The following is an 18,947-nucleotide window of genomic DNA, read 5'->3' as shown; positions in this document are numbered from 1 at the left end:
TGAACCAGACTTGCTACTCTCCCCCACTATTCCATCTCTTCCACTACTTCATCTCTTCCACTACTCCACCTCTTCCACCACTCCACTTCCTCAGCCACTTTATTCACAATGCTTTTAATAAAAATTACAGGAAGGGGGAGGAACATATTACGTTAAGTCTTTGGTTATATCAAAAAACGGAAATAAAGTCTCCTAGCACTGTCAAAAAGATTAAATCTTGTTACAGTGATGCGATGATTTACTCAATTTCGGGAAAGGAGGATCAAGCCGTCAACACTCCTGGTACTAAATGACCCACATGGGTTTGGCGCTACCCACTACTTTAATACTAATAATCAATTTCACTGTAAACTAAAAGGATTCTTTTAATGCCATGAAAGTGTCACGTCTACTCGCCTACTCTCTCTGCTCCTAATATATATATATATATATATATATATATATATATATATATATATATATATATATATATATATATATATATATATATATATATATATATATATATATATATACGTATATATATTACGTGGACACACCCTCTCCACCTCCCTCTCTCCCTCTCCTAAAACTCTGGCATCTCCTGACCTTAAAGATTCGGGTTCACTCAAGCATAGCGTGACAACCACATAAATTAACTAAAAGGAAAAAAAAGAGAGTTTCGGAAATGGAGCATGATAGTTTTTTTCCCTGCAATATTCGGTCGGTGTTCCGAACCATAATGATAATATATCCGCCTTCAAGAGCAAGTGTTTAGGGTTATTTGGCCATTTTCTCTTGGTATTCTTTTTCTCTCAAGCCTTTACATGTTTTTTTTTTTTTGGTGGGGGGGAGGGGAGGGTTTTCTCTCGCCCTCCTCCTTTTCCTCTTGTAATGATATCTTATGTGTGTGTGTGTGTGTGTGTGTGTGTGTGTGTGTGTGTGTGTGTGTGTGTGTGTGTGTGTGTGTGTTTACTCACCTAGTTGAGGTTGCGGGGGTCGAGTCCGAGCTCCTGGCCCCGCCTCTTCACTGATCGCTACTAGGTCACTCTCTCTGAGCCGTGAGCTTTATCATACCTCTGCTTAAAGCTATGTATGGATCCTGCCTCCACTACATCGCTTCCCAAACTATTCCACTTACTGACTACTCTGTGTGTGTGTGTGTGTGTGTGTGTGTGTGTGTGTGTGTGTGTGTGTGTGTGTGTGTGTGTGTGTGTGTGTGTGTGTGTGTGTGTGTGTGTGTGTGTGCGTGTGTGTGTGTTTTCAACAAATCGCCCGTATCCCACCAAGACAGGGTGACCTAATAAGAAAAACGAAAATTGTTCTTTCTAAATGTAGTAAATCAGACAGAAAGGGTTAACTAGCCCTTTGCTCCCGGGGTTTTAGTCGCCTCTTACGACACGTATGGCTTACGAAGAAAGAATTCTTCTACACCTCTCCATGGATATATATATATATATATATATATATATACATATATATATATATATATATATATATATATATATATATATATATATATATATATATATATATATATATATATATATATATACTGTATACCCTCTAAACATTTGCTCTCGTTTTCCCATGAAAACAGCTAAAACTAGCCCTGCGAGCTGTCAGTAACTATGTGATATGCCAGTATCATACAGCACCAATACCACCATAACAACCAACCTTACTTTGCTAAAATATACATACTAAAAATAAATCCTGTAATTCAACTAATCTGATAACAATCAACTATATTTCACAATTAATCCTGAAGTGACTCCATGATTTTGTGCTTCACTTGTGAGTGTCTGGACGAAGAGATGTTGAAGGAGGGGCTACGTGAGTGACGACTTACTAACTCTTGAGCAACCGTGACCCAAGAATGAAGAAAGATAGGATATTGACTTTTAAGGGTAACGAGCGTCTGACCTGACCAAACCGTCCCACGGCCAGACACGACTCATCAGATACCTCAAGAGGTCGACACCATCTATTGTGTTCTTTTTTTTATGACCCACTCATATTTTTGTTACCACTTATTTCTTTGTATTTGACGTGCTGACCTATTTCTTCGTTTAAGGTAAACGCACCTATTTTTTACCCCTTGTTTTTGCCTGTTAAGTTTGACTTCCACGTGAGGGGTCTCACGCATCTTCCTTGAGACCGATGCTTACTGGTTGGTTAGTTAGGTTTAGATTGTATGTAATCCGTTCACCACAAGAACGAATACTGTAATCTATTAAAAATATAATAAACTCAGTGTTCATACAATGAGATTTACACACACACCTCTCAGTGTATGTGACTTTATTTAGTGCTGGAATTTTTTATTAATAACTAGTGTGTGATCTTAAGTGTTTTTGAAAGTGGACACAGTATTTAGTTTGCCCCCACCTCCATTTGGCACTCAAACATTATTTGATCTTTTCAACTTCTGAATAATGTTTTCTTATGTCTCTGATCTGCTGAGGAGTAACTTAGATAATATTATTAACAATTACCACTTGGAGGTATTGGAAATAAAGACTGAAAAATTAAAAAAAAAAATTAATTAGCAAAATTGCATATATCAACAATGTGCTGCTTCCCTATATGAATTATAGGCACACGGCGAAAACAAAAGCTAGCCATATATCCTTGTCAGGAAAAATGGTAAGACGATACCAACAAGAAAAAAAAAGGTACTTATGAGCAGTTCAGGTCATTTAATAAATGTCCTAAACTGTATATAAGTGTCTTCTTTCCTTGTCATATTCCATGACGCAGGATGCATTTCACTGTGTTAAAATCTGCCAGTATGAGCTGACAGACTTCAATAGAAAATCCTCAAGTGTTCCATTAAAAGGTCGTCAGGTGCGGCAGCTACACAAAAGTTACTACAACTTGAGAATCACTATCTCAGGATCAACACTCGCATACTTAAGATAATTGTATTTTTTATGACGATATCTGAAGAAGTAAATTATATATATACATGTGTATATATATATATATATATATATATATATATATATATATATATATATATATATATATATATGTCGTGCCGAATATGTAAAACTGGTCAATTAGCAAGAACTCATTTAAAATTAGGTCCTTTCTAAAATTTTCTCTTATACGTTTAAAGATATATATTTTTTTATTAATGTTAATGTAAAAAATTTTAATTTTGCACCAAAAGAATCTTAGAAAACTTACCTAACCTTAATATAACAAGAACAATTTATTTTAGCCTAACCCAACAATATATATTTTAGATTTGTTTACAAAAATTTAATAATAAACAAACACAGTGAAATATATGTTTTTCGTTAGCTTCAGCATGATTTTGGCGAAATTATTGCATACACAAATTTTCACTTGTCCTATATGGCAAGATGAGCGTTGCTATTTAAGCCAAGATCGCAAGTTCTGCCTATTCGGCACGACACACACACACACACACTTGTTGATAAAAATATATATATATATATATATATATATATATATATATATATATATATATATATAGATAGATATATATATATATATATATAGAGAGAGAGAGAGAGAGAGAGAGAGAGAGAGAGAGAGAGAGAGAGAGAGAGAGAGAGAGAGAGAGAGAGAGAGAGAGAGAGAGAGAGAGAGAGGTATATATAGATATAAGTAAGTGGAGGAAACGTAGTAATTAGCCTGATGATGAAGAAATTCCGCTCACTTTTTTCATTGCTTTGTTCAGGGGTGTTTAATGGTGAACGTTGATTACGGATTGGCGAGACGCTTTGAGAGTGTCTGTCGCCGCACTCACTGTTCGTCCTCCATGTCTCACTCTCTCGGACTTACGCCGCTGTATAGCCCTTGTGGCTTAGCGATTCTTTTTGATTATAATAATAATCTGACTTACGCTTACACTTCTGTTTGCTATTATTATTATTATTATTATTATTATTATTATTATTATTATTATTATTATTATTACTTTTACTCGCGAAATCGTAATAACACGACTCATTATTATTATTATTATTATTATTATTATTATTATTATTAGTAGTAGTAGTAGTAGTATATTTTTCAAAGCACTAAAGGCATATAGGTCATTATGACTACAACACACACGCGCTACTTAAGCCATGCATTACTCCTCAAGATTTCAGAAGCCAAGTGACCCAGACGGGTTCAGCGGTTCATAAAATTCAAGACAAATCCTCCTGACGAGAAATGTGTGAATTAAATGAGTGTGAAGTACAAAAAAAAAAATAGGACCTAGTTTACTAACTGGACTCAATGTTGACAAGAAAAATAAATCGCAGTTTTGCTACTTATTCTGATCGCACAAGAACAGATCTGAATCTCTCGCAATTAGCTAACCTGGAAGATAAATAACTGTTATAATCCAGCTGTGTGCCTTCAAAGTTGAAACAACTAATTTACGTTAGAATATAAGAAACAAAATCTTTGTAAGTTCAGAAGAGAATTTTTTCCGAGTTGGTTCTTGGAAGTAAAGATACGTAATGAACAGATGATGTTTCGCTCAGGACTGACTTTTATTAAGCTCATGCCTGATCGAAATGGCGTGAGAAATACATGTGAGTACATGGAAAAGTCAGGTAGCAGAGGACTTGGAAACCCTTACCTAGACTATCTACTTGTAGTTAGGTTCTACTTGTAGTTAGGTTCAGAACTGTCGTGTATATCTAGGTATATACAGAGAGAGATCACAGTCAGTAGGATTTGAATCCACATGGAGTGACGTACCTCCCAAACCTGACGTTTTAGACCACTCAGCTACAGATGCCTCAAAAAGCTAGGTACCTTGGTTAAAAGAAATGTTTCTTCTTAGGCTCTAGCACACTAGTGAACTTCACGCATAGTTTCCAGCTACTTCGTTCTCCTTCTGTATGTTCTGACCACACGTTGCTGTATAGTCCTTGTGGCTTAGCGCTTCTTTTTGATTATAATAATAATAATCTGACCACACGTGGGCTCGAATCCTGCTGACTGCGATCTTTTTCTGTACATACTTCCGCTTATTTCTGCGTGGTGCAGTGTTCTAGGTGTATAAATTTAAAATAGAAAACACAGGTGTGTTCTGCATCACAAAAAAAACACCAGTGACCAAGAGAAACCAACCCAGACCAACGAAGAGCCTAGCAGACCAACAACTAATCATTCTTGTATATAGTCATATATCCTTTTGTAAAATTTCGCTGACCTCTCCAGAGAATATCGCTTGCCTGTTTACATCTTACGGCAGTGTATTATTTCTCCCAAAGGAAAACACTCATTTTCACGTGTAAATAAAAATTTGAGTATTTAAATAAAAGTGAAAATAGATAATGTTTACTAATGGATCCAGCCTTTGGAAAACCACTGGAAATGAAACAGACAAAATTACTTTTTTAAATACCTCATGAGAGAAATTGCAGTTGTGAACAACAGTACTCTGATGAAAACAATAAAAGATTTTAATACTTTTTTGAGCTAAATAAATATATACTAAAAAAATTAATGAAAGATCATTATCTCTCTCCCTCACACAAACAGGGGCTAGGAGCTGTAACTCAACCCCTGCAACCACAAATGGCTTCTCGAGGTGAGTAGGGGAAGGGCACAGAAGACCACACACTAGGTGGCACAAACCTCACTCACACACGAGGACAGGAGGGTCAGGGGAGACATGATAACGACATATAAAATACTGCACAGAATAGACAAGGTGGGCAAAGACAGGGTGTTCCAGAGATGGGACACAGTAACATGGGGTCACAATTGGAAATTGAAGACTCAAAGGGATATTAGAAAGTATTTCTTCAGTTACAGAGTTGTCAGGCAGCGGAATAGCCGAGAAAGTGACGTAGTGTAGGCGGGAACCATACATAGTTTTAAGACGAGGTTTGATAAAGCTCATGGAGCAGGGAGAGAGAGGACCCAGTAGCAATCAGTGAAGAGGCGGGGCCAGGAGCTATAACTCGACCCCTGCAACCACAAATAGGTGAGTACAAATAGGTGAGCACACACACACACACACACACACTACTTCATAGCCCAAAAAATGTCAAAAGGAATATGCATAACGAGTTTGCTCAAAGCCACAGATATGGAGAGCTTACAAAATAAACTGAATATTGTTGAAGACAATAGAGTTCGTTGTCTTCTGGGATATGACTGTACCTTTCTCTGTCTTCTGCGGACCTTCCCTCCCCCCCCCTCATATCTACATAAAAATTGTACGCTTATATCTCGGTCTTTTGGCTTTTCGAATAAACTCAAAGGACGGTCAAACCATATGAAGTTCGACGAAGATGAAGGGGAATTGGAATTGCATACAAGTGGGAGACTGATACACAGGGAAGGAAAAGTGAATGAAAGGGAATGAGGGAGAGAAGAGAGAGAGAAAGAGAGAGAGAAAGAGAGAGAGAGAGAGAGAGAGAGAGAGAGAGAGAGAGAGAGAGAGAGAGAGAGAGAGAGAGAGAGAGAGAGAGAGAGAGAGAGAGAGAGAGAGAGAGAGAGAGAGAGAGAGAAAGAGAGAAAATTAACATGAACAACAGGACTGTCACCAATGTTATATGAAATTCACTTTTCGTATTCACGCTTTATTTGGGCTGATAAAATTTGTCTGACATTTCCTTTCGCAACTATGTATATTTTCCATAATTCCCATTTTTGTTTCTTTCAATTTAAATCACTTACACACCTTGTCTTTCTCAAAGCAACTCTAGAATTTATTTGCCTAGCCACACCAATTTAAACATTAAATATAAGGGTACTGTTAGAGTTTGAGCGAGGTAATATTTATGAATGGTTCTAGGGTAAACCGGTAGGAGGACTCGAGTCCTGGAGGTGGGAAGTATAGACTTGGCCAACGCAGTGAAAAAAATCTTAGCCCACCTGAAAGGTGTTTCGGGGATCAACGCCCCAGAGGCCGAGTCCTTGACTAGGACTCCCGGTGAATCCAGGCCTGATTAACCAGGCTGTTACTATACATTTAACGACAAGGAAAATATACTCAGAATAAACATCAAAAGGGCAGTTTGACATTTCCGAGGCCGAGTATATTCCGGAAGAAAGGCGACAATTACATTCATATTCCCGACAAGTGAGGGAAAAATTTTCACGCTTTGTTATGTAATGTCATTCGTCACATCAAAGGCAAAACACGTGAAATGATTTGAGTGTGTGTACTCACTTATGTGTGGTTGCAGGGGTCGACTCTCAGCTCCTGGCCCTGCCTCTTCGCTGGTCGCTATGTTCCCTCTCTCCTGATTAAGAGAGCCTTATCGTACCTGTTACTGAAGTTGTGTGTGGATCCTGCCTCTACCACTTCATTATCCTTCCTGACTACTCTGAGGCTGAAGAAATGCTTCCTAATATCCCTCTGATTTATCAGTGATTTTCAGCTTTCAGCTGTACCCTCGTGTTCCTGATCCCCGTCTCTCAAACAATCTCCCTATCCACCCTATCAGTTCCTCTCACATCACTAGTCCTTCTGTCCTCCAGTGTCATCAGGCTGAGTTCCCCAAACATTTCCTCACAGGACACAGTCCTTAACTCCGGGAGTAGAATTGTTGCAAACATCTACACTTTCTCCAGTTTCTTAACATGCTTGACCAGGTGTATGTTGCATACTGCATACTCCAATATAGCCTGACGTCGTGAATGACTCCTCACCTAGATAGATGTCTAAGAGCTTGTCTTAAATTTGCCAGACGTGAATTTGCTGCATCCGTTATTTGGTGGGTGATAAATGTGAGAAATCACGAATTTCACTATTTTTTTCACAGTGGTTGTTTTGTAAATTGTAGTATCACCTGTTTACTGTGATCTTAATATATATATATATATATATATATATATATATATATATATATATATATATATATGTTGCCGAATATGTAAAACTGGTCAATTAGCAAGAACTCATTTAAAATTAAGTCCATTCTGAAATTTTCTCTTATACGTTTAAAGATATATTTTTTTCATTGATGTTAATGTAAAAAATTTTAATTTTGCACCAAAAGAATCTTAGAAAACTTACCTAACCTTATTACTAAAAGAGCAATTTATTTTATCCTAACCCATCTAAATATATTTTAAATACGTTTACAATAATTTAGTACTAAACAAACACAATCAAATATATTTTTTTCGTTAGGTTCAGAATGATTTTGGCGAAATTACTGCATACACAAATTTTCACTTGTCCTATATGGCAAGATGAGCGTTGCTATTTAAGCCAAGATCGCAAGTTCTGCCTATTCGGCACGACATATATATATATATATATTCATTCGCACATACACACAAGCACTTCCCTTCGTTTCTTTCCCCTACGATCCCTTCTTCCCCTTCGTTCCCTCCCTTCTTCCTTTCAGTTCACTTTCCCTCTCTCTCCAAATCTGTCTTCAAAGACCTAGTTAATTCTGATATTTGCACATTAATATTTTTTCTGTCTCAGGTTCAAGTGGTATTCCTGAAGTGTACCTTTAATGACTGGCTGAATGTTTTTTCCCCTCCTACTGTCGATTTTATTTCACTCATAACTCTAGAACTCCTATATTTTGAACACCTGAGTGTAGTAAAGAGAACCAGATTTTAGTAAAAACTGGGATGTGCAGATGCTCTATGACCAGAATTACTGAACTCATTCCCAGCATCCTGGAATGACTGGGATAACTTCCAGAAGCCTCAGTGGCGTAGTTTCAAAACTTCAACAAAGATGCTTCTTACACCAACATAGAGTGGAATTCAAGTGTGTGGGTGGCAATTTGATCCTTTTATGTGTAGGTGTGAAACTTTGATTTCCATGAACACGACGAAAGTCGTGATCATGAAATGAATATCCCCCCCCTCCCTACGTCATTCCCCGCCCTACGTCATTAACTGGTTGCAAGAGCCGTGACGTAACCCGATTTTTTACCTAAATCGGACATAATGCCTTAAAAATGCCTTAAAATGACGACAGACGTAAATAACTCGCGAAAGTAAATAACTACTGCTAAACCTTAAACAACGCTAAAAACATATTTTAGTCATTTTTTTAAAGAATAATGAGTACAGTTAAAAAAATTATGACGTAGGTGACGTTGCTGAATGACGTAAATTCGGACGTTATCACGGTCGCTGAACTGAAGTTTACTCCAGAAAAGTGACGTAAAGGCGAATTTGACGTAGGCCGAAATGACGTAAAGCGGGGTATGACTGTACAAGTATCTACGTCTTCTGAATGCTTCAGTATTTAATAAGCGATGCGGCTTAAGGCTACGAGACTACTTTTCCATCTAATTTTTTCTTCTGTGTTGGCAAATTTTTATTGTGTGTTGGCAAATTTTTATTGTGTGTTGGCAAATTTTTCAACGCAGTAAAATAAAATTTAAAACTTGGAATCTTTGATTTTTTTATTAAATTAAGAAATCTTAAAAAAATTAAAAACATTGAAAAATATTGAAAACACGCTTTTTTTTACAATGTTTTTAAATTTCCTAAGTCGAGGGAACCTTAAATACCTAAAATCTTCAACGGTAATAGTTAACTGCATTACGAACTTATGCTGCACTCTGCACTACGCCTTTCGCGTGCATTGAGGCGCAGGAGAAGTTATATTTGCCTTCATGGAAGGGGATGGTAGCGCTAAACCACTAGGGGTCGTACAGCACCTAGGGGAATGGGAGGCAATGAGCTTCGAACCAACGAAAGATAGGCCAGGTCTGATTCCTTGGATCAAGAGCTGCTCACCTGCATCAGGGAACCTCCCCAGAGATGAGCTAAAATTCTAGTCAGAATTCGGAATGGAAATATGTCAAGTACATCCCTGGGTTACAAATTAAGCTATTTACACAATTATTTATACATAAAATGAGTGAGTGAGAGAGAAAGAAAGAAAGAGAGAGAGAGAGAGAGAGAGAGAGAGAGAGAGAGAGAGAGAGAGAGAGAATGGAAATGGAAAATACCTTTCTAGAAATCACATACTGAGGAAGAGATGAAGGGTGATAATGAAGTGATGACATAAGGGGAAAGAAGAAAAAGAAGGGAAATGATTAAACAGTGAATATTTGGAAAGGCGAGAGAGGAGAGAGCAACGATAGGGTAATGTTTAGAAGGGTGAAGAGAGAGGGCAGGACAATGATTAGGAGTAAGAAGATGAGGAGGAAGAGGAGGCGGAAAAGTAATCAGGAATGAGGTCTGTAGATTGTTAACAAAAACAGAGGGAAGTGTCACATTACTATACAAATCATGCCCCTCAAGGAAGGTTCCTTGATGTTGGTGAGGGGCTCTTGATTTAGGGAATTGGATCTGTGCTCCAGTTCCCCGAATTAAGCCTGAATGCCTTCCACATCCCTCCCCCCAGGTGCTGTATAATCCTCCGGGTTTAGCGCTTCCCCCTTAATTATAATAATAATAATAATATACAAATCATGACACAGAGAGATAAAGTATTTTTAAGTGAAAATATTAAAACGTAACTTGACATTAATATTTTTATGTCCATTGGTAACAAGAAATACAAAAAGTGTCAGTAATAAGTGGAAATAAATAATGATAGAAATGTATAATTTCTGTGAAAGATATATTGTAAATTATAAATTATAAATTAAGATAACTCTTAAACAAACCCTGTAAAACCATTGTGTAAATACAACTGGACAGGTCATTACACACCAAGTTTTTTGAATCAGGACTCAGTAAGGACACTGCTGCTCAGGAATGTTTAGCAAATGGCAAACACATTAAATAACATCAAGTATTTTCAAGATGATTCCAGTGTCGCTTTTTGAAGGAGAGCAACTGTGATGTGTCATATAAAACATTAGCGAGGCTGTGCAGCGAGGCTGTGCAGCGAGGCTGTGCAGCGAGGCTGTGCAGCGAGGCTGTGCAGCGAGGCTGTGCAGCGATTCTGTACAGCGAGGCTGTACATAAGGAATATTATAGTGATCTACTCCTGGAGTGGCAGGAGAGATGATAATTTTGAGATAAGACTCAACTGTAAAAAGTTACATAGCCCTATATGAAGGGGGTTTATATTATGTACTTATTATGTAGTAGATCTGTGTTTCATTCAGAGCAAGGTGTGGTGCAGGCTCAAGCCTCCGTCCGCTAATCGCAAGAAAGATTCCCATCTACCTCTACTCACTCGATATTAAGCGTATACGTAAATCATAAGTTGCCCAGGGCAGACATCCTGGCTGTTTAACTACAAGGAAAACTCAGAATTAGTCATCCGCTTACTTAGAAATCAGTAGATTGTGTCGTATACAATACGCTACCAGCCCATTGCTGATATATCCACTGTTGCTAAAATAAAAATATAGAGAAGTTCGACTCACGAAATCCCAATAACACGATTGTAAACAAACCACGGAACAGGGTTTAAGACTCACTCGCCATGGATTCAAACCCCACCCGTTCCGTGGTTTAGAGCAGCTCACTCTGCTGAAGTGACTTCCCCAGCGTCGAGGTATTTCCCCTTCCCCCCTCCCTGAAGGGAAGTGTTAGTACTGATCATATTTTTTTCTGATATCATAGGGATAACATTGTTATTGGCTTCAGGCTACCCAGTGTCTGCATTGCACCAGTGTTCCTCCCATCAGATACAACCTGATATTTCCCGGATGTTTTCGCTCGGTTTTCTACACACATGAGCCCTTTTCGAAGCTTTTGATTTCAATCGGTAAAAGTTTGTAGATTAATCCAGTCGAGATTATAGTTCCTTTTTGTTTCGTCTATCTGTTCCTCTCTCTCTCTCTCTCTCTCTCTCTCTCTCTCTCTCTCTCTCTCTCTCTCTCTCTCTCTCTCTCTCTCTCTCTCTCTCTCTCTCTCTCTCTCTCTCCCTCTCTCTCTCTTGTTCCTTATCACCTTCCTCTCTGAATTCCACCATCTCTCATGTTACTCAATTATTCAATCCATCCATCCATCTATCACACCATTCATCATTCGCTGGCTCCCTCCATCCATCCATCCATTTGGTAATCAACGTCGTGAATTCCCTCTACCTATCACCTCACCATCTATTCAGTGACTACCTATCCATAACCCTACCATCCATGCCCTAGACGACCTGCCACCTCATCATCTATCCTCACGACACTGTATCATCCCACTGTCTATCACGACGACGACTGATCACCTAAATATTTATCCAAGCGATCATCTATCTTTCACTCACCCCCATCCTCTATCTCTATTCCCATGATAACCTATCAATCATTCCATCGTCTATTCCCAAACCAGCGTATCCCAGTGACGACCCAGCAACTACCCTACCATCTATCCCAATGATTGATCTATGATCCCACCGACAATAACCAAACCGGCTAATCTATTACCCTCCCCTCCATCTATCCCAGAGACGACCAATCTTTCTCCTTACCATCTATCCGTATGACGAGCCTGCAAATCGCTCTGTGTCTATTCCCTGTCGATCCTCGGCTGTCCATAGAACACAATATGGAAAGTGCTGGTCTCGGGGCCCACAATGCACAATTAAATGCTGGGAGTTGTTAGGAACGTGACGGAAAAAACTCTCACCTGCGGATTGCATTAGCCGAGCACAATGTAGATTGCATTTCACGGGAGTGTCTGTGGTCCTGGCAATATGGCTCCACCAGCCAGCCACCGAAGTCAAAAGGTCGACCCCCAGTTCAATTTCTTAAGTGCACTCGGGGGAGAGGAGGAGGAGGGGGTTATGGAGGAGAGTGGATGGAGGTAGTATAGGGGAGGGGAGGGGGAATGATGGAGGGGAAGGAAGTAGGAGGGGTAGGGAAAGAGGGTGGGAGGAGGCTGGGCAAAGAAATAAGCTACGGATAGGCAAGGACAGAGGGACGAATGGGTAAAACGGGGAGAAGCAGGACAGGAGAGAGGACCTGGGGCAGAGGCAGTGGCAGGCGAAGTGGCAGGGGCAGGGGTATTAGCAAGGGCAGTGGCAGAAGAAGAAGTTGCAGAGGGCAGGGGGCAAGTGTTGTCGAGTGTCTTGGTATGGACACTTTAACCTCAAGAAGTCTTCACTGAACACAAAGCCAGATTTTTATGGCTCCAGTATTTCTCTGGGGCGGCAGAGTTACTATCTTTCTTTCTTTTCCTGGAGATGTTCTCCACCCAAGTCTCCTTAACCTCTCTCTCTCTCTCTCTCTCTCTCTCTCTCTCTCTCTCTCAACAGTAGACTATCCTTTATCAAAACAGAGTCAGATAGTCCTATTTTCCCTTTGCCTCCTCTTCGTGTTCAACTTACTCCTTATTCTCCTCTTCCTATTACATTGTTCTCCACCAATTCCCCCTCCTTCTACTCCTTAGTAGCGGAAATTGGCTTCAAGTGACTAGCTGCGACTGACACTTTGTGTAGGTCAAGGTTACTGTCCGTCTCGTATTGTTTTACAAGATGATTTTCTCCGTCCCTTCATGATTCCAATTAGGTTGTACTTTCCTCTCATCATCATCATAATAATAAAAATGATAATAATAATAATAATAATAATAATAATAATAATAATAATAATAATAATAATAATGGTAATAAAACTAATAGTAATTTTAATAATAATAATAATAATAATAAAGCACAGACCGCAAATTTTCCTGCTATTCTATATTTCTGTCTTTTCCTACAGTGAGTACATTCTCTCTCTTTCCCTTTCTCTCTCTCTCTCTCTCTCTCTACCCGGTGAAGCTCTCAGATAAGAGAAACACGTCATCTACCCCCGTCTGTCGACGTCCCACACTATCTCCTCTTTCGATCTCTTCTTCATGGCGACCGACTTAATCTTCCCGACTCTCTTTTTAATGCTCGTTGCAAAGCTGATGTTCTCCAAGATGTCCCCACCCACCCCCCTCCACTTCTTGCATTGTTGCATCTTCGTGTTTCATCATCATTCTTCGCATCAACATCTCTTCATAAGGCAACGACTTAGCAGGGGGCAGCTTAGAGGAAGAGCTTAAAGGAGCAGCTTAGAGGAGGAGCTTAAAGGAGCAGCTTCTGCTGTTAAGGAACGAAATTTGCGTACCAGCCGAACTCAGGGGATCTGAGCATCAAATGCGAAAGAGTAAAACCAGAAAGGAAGAGATGATCTAAATTGATGACTTCCAACAAGGATTGCAAGAGAAAAGATAAAAGTAATGGAATATGGATGCTTATATTTTTATTTTTTTGCCTGTGAAGTGACTGGTTAACTGATAAATTAGACACATGTGCAACACTTGGGTATCTTTATTGAGGAAACGCTTCACCACACAGTGGCTTCATTAGTCCAAAACAAAGGAGAATGGTGAAGATTAGAAGGAGTTAGAGGTAATCAGTCTCTCAGCCTGGCTAGTTAATTGCCCACCATTCATCCCTCCTGTGAACAATAGCAGACAGTTAACTGCTCACCCCAGTAAAATCCTATGAACATTAGTATCTTGTTCACTGTGCACACTACATTCTACAAGGGGTAACAGCAAGATTATTGGGCATCCTGATCAATTCTATGGAGAGCAGCTTGTTTACTGCGCACCCAATAACCATCCTGTGAACGGTAGCAGATAGTTTACCGCGCACCCTATATCCATACCGTTGGTTGTAACTCAAGAGCATTAAACTACATAAAAAGCCTAGGAAGTAGGCCCTAAAAGGGTTAACTGGAGTACACTTGAGTATACAAGAGAAGAGGCAGTAAACCGTCAGAGTACAAATGAGGAGTACCCAGCTACACTGACGTACCCGGCCACAGTGACGTACGCGGCCACACCGAGCACAGGTAAGATAGAGAACTGAGGAAGTATAGATGGGAATCTGAGAGACAAGACGGGATTTAATGCACAAAGGGAACGAGGTAAAGCAGATGACATCCTGAGATTATTGCTGATGCTGCTGTCTCTCTCTCTCTGTGATTCTACTGTGGATAACTACGGCTACTTTCTCCCTGGCTGGTGGTGTCTCCTTGAGATAAGAAGATCACTATATATCAGAGGTAAAATAGATCTACAAGTATGTGAATAAGACACATGGGGTTTAAGGCATGTACTAAGAAGCAGCGTTTATATTGTATCTTATTCACATAAGGCGGTCAAAAATGCTCACCCCTGCCCTCGTAATTTGTCTTTTGTACTTGGATTCTTGTGCTTAGTCACCTTCTTAAGAGAGTGGCTTATATGAATTCTCAACTCTCTCTCTCTCTCTCTCTCTTTCTTTCTTTCTTTCTTTCTTTCTCTCTCTCTCTCTCTCTCTCTCTTTACTCAGTTTTACAAGGTTACGCTAAGATTCCTAACTCCATTTACAAGCTAAGAGCTGTTACCTAAATCAGCTCATTTTAAAGCCATTTTATTGTCATGAGACATACAAATATGGAACAGAATGAAGTTGGAGGAAAGTATGGACTCTCTGGCTCTCTCTCTCTCTCCTTCCCTCCCTCTCTCTCTCTCTCTCCTCCCTCCTCTCTCTCTCTCTCTCCTCCTCCGACCCCCCCCTCTCTCTCTCTCTCTCTCTCTCTCTCTCTCTCTCTCTCTCTCTCTCTCTCACACACACACACACACACTAATTAGTCATGAGTTAATTCCAAAACTGATGTCATTGAATTTTGAGGATAATTGGGTATAACACGTGACTTGTCAATGCCAATAAAGCTCTTGATGCAATTAATTCCTCGTAGCGACGCGTAGTTTCATTTTTACTGTGGTTAAACTTTACCAAGTTTGCTATAGTCCCCTGCGGTGCTCTTGTTAACCTTCCTTATAAGTTTGCTTCCACGGACCAACATACAATATAGTAACTCTCTAAGTTGCGTTCTTTTATTTTTTAATAGCAGCTAAAAGCTATTTTTTTATGCTTTTTTTTCTTGGTCTCTTTTCTCGCGACTACTGTTGGTCTGATGGGGAAAAACTATGATGAAGAATTACACTGTAAATCGGAAAAATCTATGTAAAAGGTGAGGCTGGAACAAATTTCATGACGCCCTGAAAAAGCTCATGGCCCCAAAAATATGTCTTTAGTGGAATAATGGTGAAAAGCGAAACGGTTTCTTGCATTGTTCATGGCGACCGAAAGTTCGATGACGTTATACGTCTGTCTGTCTGTCTGTCTGTCTGTCTCTGTCTCTCTCTCTCTCTCTCTCTCCCTCCCTCTAAAATACAGTTTTCAGCATCATAATAAACATTGAGGATACGTCTCTTACTCAAGACTTGACCATTGTTGTCAGGTCCAAAGATAACTAAAAGGCTTCAATTGGTTCCTGAATGAGCCCGCATACTTGATAATAGAAGATTTGGTCAAGCCCTCTCGCTTCGTCCAAGTGTTTAATGGTTTCTATCTCGACGTGGAGAAAGTCAAGTTGAAGGCCAGAGCAATGGATTGAAATGACCGCGGTAGAGTGGATGATTGAGGTGGAGTGGGTAATTATTGTGGAGTGGGGGAGTGTGGTGGAGTGGTGACTGTGGTGGAGTGGGTTATTGGAGGAGTGGAGAGGGGGAGTTAAGATGTCGAATGTGTTTGTGAACATGTGCAACATCGTGAGATGTTACGCCCATAAGGAGGCTCACTATGACAGCCTCAGCTCTAAAACTCTATTGCTTAACATCTGGACCACTTTCTGGCCCTGACCTACTTCCACTAGCGGCCTCCGGCACTTATGTAATTGCGCCTACAACTACTGCATCTCTCCGCCTCTTCCACTGACTCAACTATAATTAGCTCCATTCTTATGGCTCCATATTGGATTGATAAATCTCCTGGCGGGTGAAACATCTCTCACTAAAGATACCCAAGTGTTGCACATGTGTCTTATTCATCAAATTGTGGGTATTGTAAACCTTTGATCTATTGTGTTTGTGTTGGTGACACACCTCAGTAACATACCATGTTACACTTTTTGTGCTCAATACATAAATACCCGCACATGGGAGAATGAAACTTATGACGACGACGTTTCGGTCGGACTTGGACTAGTTGGTGGTCTAAGTCGAAGTGAAACGTTGTCCTAAGTTTCATACTCCTATGTGCAGGTATTTGTGTTGTTCCAGTCAGGGTATAGTGCACTTTTATTCATCACAGTCTAACCAAGAATCCTGGTTATACCTGCAACGTCTCACCCTCCCAGTCACCTAAGGTTGCAACCCTCAGTATTTCTCCATAAATAATCATCGGCAATGCTGGGACGCCTTGTACATGCTCCACTATCACTGTCTTCGCGTTTTCTTCCTTACATGCACTGAGATAAATTTAATAATAATCCTACTCTTTTTCTACAGGGATGGGGGATATAAATAATTAAGACACATGTTCAACAGTTGGGTATCTTTATTGTTAGAACGTTTCGCCCACACAGTACGCTTCTTCAGTCAAATACAGAGGCAGTAGATGTAGTAGTGAAATGAAGATGTAATCAGTCCGTCAGCCTTGGGGAAACAGTATTTGAAGTGATCAGTCCCTCAGCCTGGAGAAGGGCTCCAACATGTGTCTTACTCATCAGCTTGTTCATATTTTACATAATTTTCAACAAGGGGGGACATTATACTGTATAAGTACCGACACTTGAGAATTTAGCAAACGGAGTTACCTACACGTTGTCTATGGAACAAGGCTGCCAAGTGAGGCCTTAAGATATGATTTGTTCGAATTTTTAACCTGGAGGGTTAGTCACCCAAGATAACCCAAGAAAGGCAGTGCGTTATCGAGGACTCTCTTATTTTCATTTGGGTCCTTCAATCTTGTCTCCAGGATGCGACCCCACACCAGTCGACTAACACCCAGGTACCTACTTACTGCTAGGTGAACAGTGCAGCAGGTGAAAGGAAACATGCCCAACGCTTCCACCCATGCCATGGATTGAACCACGGGCATTCCGTATGTGACTTACGAAATCGTAATGACACGATGGCAACCAAACCATACCACGGGCGGGGTTTGAACCCGCGATCAGAAAGTCTCAAAACTCCAGACCGTTGCGTTAGCCACTGGGTCAGCTAGCCACAATAAGATTCATCCAACTAGGTATATTTCTACACCATAGGAAGGTTAGCACAGGCACCACTGTGACCACAAATGCAAGTTTTTACAGACGAATCTCCCGCTAGCATGGCCGTGACGAACTCTAGCTCAAGTCCCCTCAAAGCCGTCAACATGCGGTCACAGTGGTGCCTATGCTAACCTTCCTATATTGTATAAATATACCTAGTTGGATGAATCTTATTGTGGCTAGCTGGCCCAGTGGCTAACACCCGTGGTATGGTTCGTATGTGACTTATCAGTGAGGCCGATTACGAGAGCCTTCTTCTCAGACTGGGGTTCTATGCGAACCAGCTTCTGAATGTACTGAGAGTCTGACAGGGAATGCATATCTACACTACCCTCTATAACACATCTTCCTTACCCCTCCTCTCTCCCTCTGAACCTCGTACCTAGGTTTTTGGTAAAGCATTTCTCATACCCCGCCCATCATGAGACAAGCATTTGCTGTCCCAGATACCCATTGTCCAGCATCCATTTTGTCTTCTCTAGCTCAGTGTCCCCTCCAACACAAGACAAGCGTCCAAAATTGGCTACTGAACCAGTTTTAATTGCTTCAAGTACCCTTTGTTTAAGCTCGAGCATTGTAATGGAAAAGAGCGACATTCTAACATTTAAACAAAAGGAAAAAAAAACGCAACCCACGTTACAGTGGAGTAGGTAATTATGGTGGTGTGGGTGATTGTGGTAGTGTGGGTGATTGTGGTAGTGTGGGTGACTGTGGTAGTGTGGGTGACTGTGATAGTGTGGGTGACTGTGGTAGAATGGTTGATTGTGATAGTGTGGGTGAGTGGAGGCGAATGGATGACTGTGGAGTGACCTTAGGATGCTCTTCGTTGGTGGTTAAACCCAGTACATACTGACTGGGTTAAACCATGTGTTCTTGTAAACAATAAAATACCATCACACTGACTGGGTTAAACCATGTGTTCTTGTAAACAATAAAATACCATCACACTGACTGGGTTAAACCATGTGTTCTTGTAAACAATAAAATACCATCATACTGACTGGATTAAACCAT

Source organism: Cherax quadricarinatus, chromosome 57 (genome assembly GCF_038502225.1).
Source record: "Cherax quadricarinatus isolate ZL_2023a chromosome 57, ASM3850222v1, whole genome shotgun sequence".
NCBI classification, from domain to species: Eukaryota; Metazoa; Arthropoda; class Malacostraca; order Decapoda; family Parastacidae; genus Cherax; species Cherax quadricarinatus.
This window is presented reverse-complemented; position numbering follows the sequence as displayed.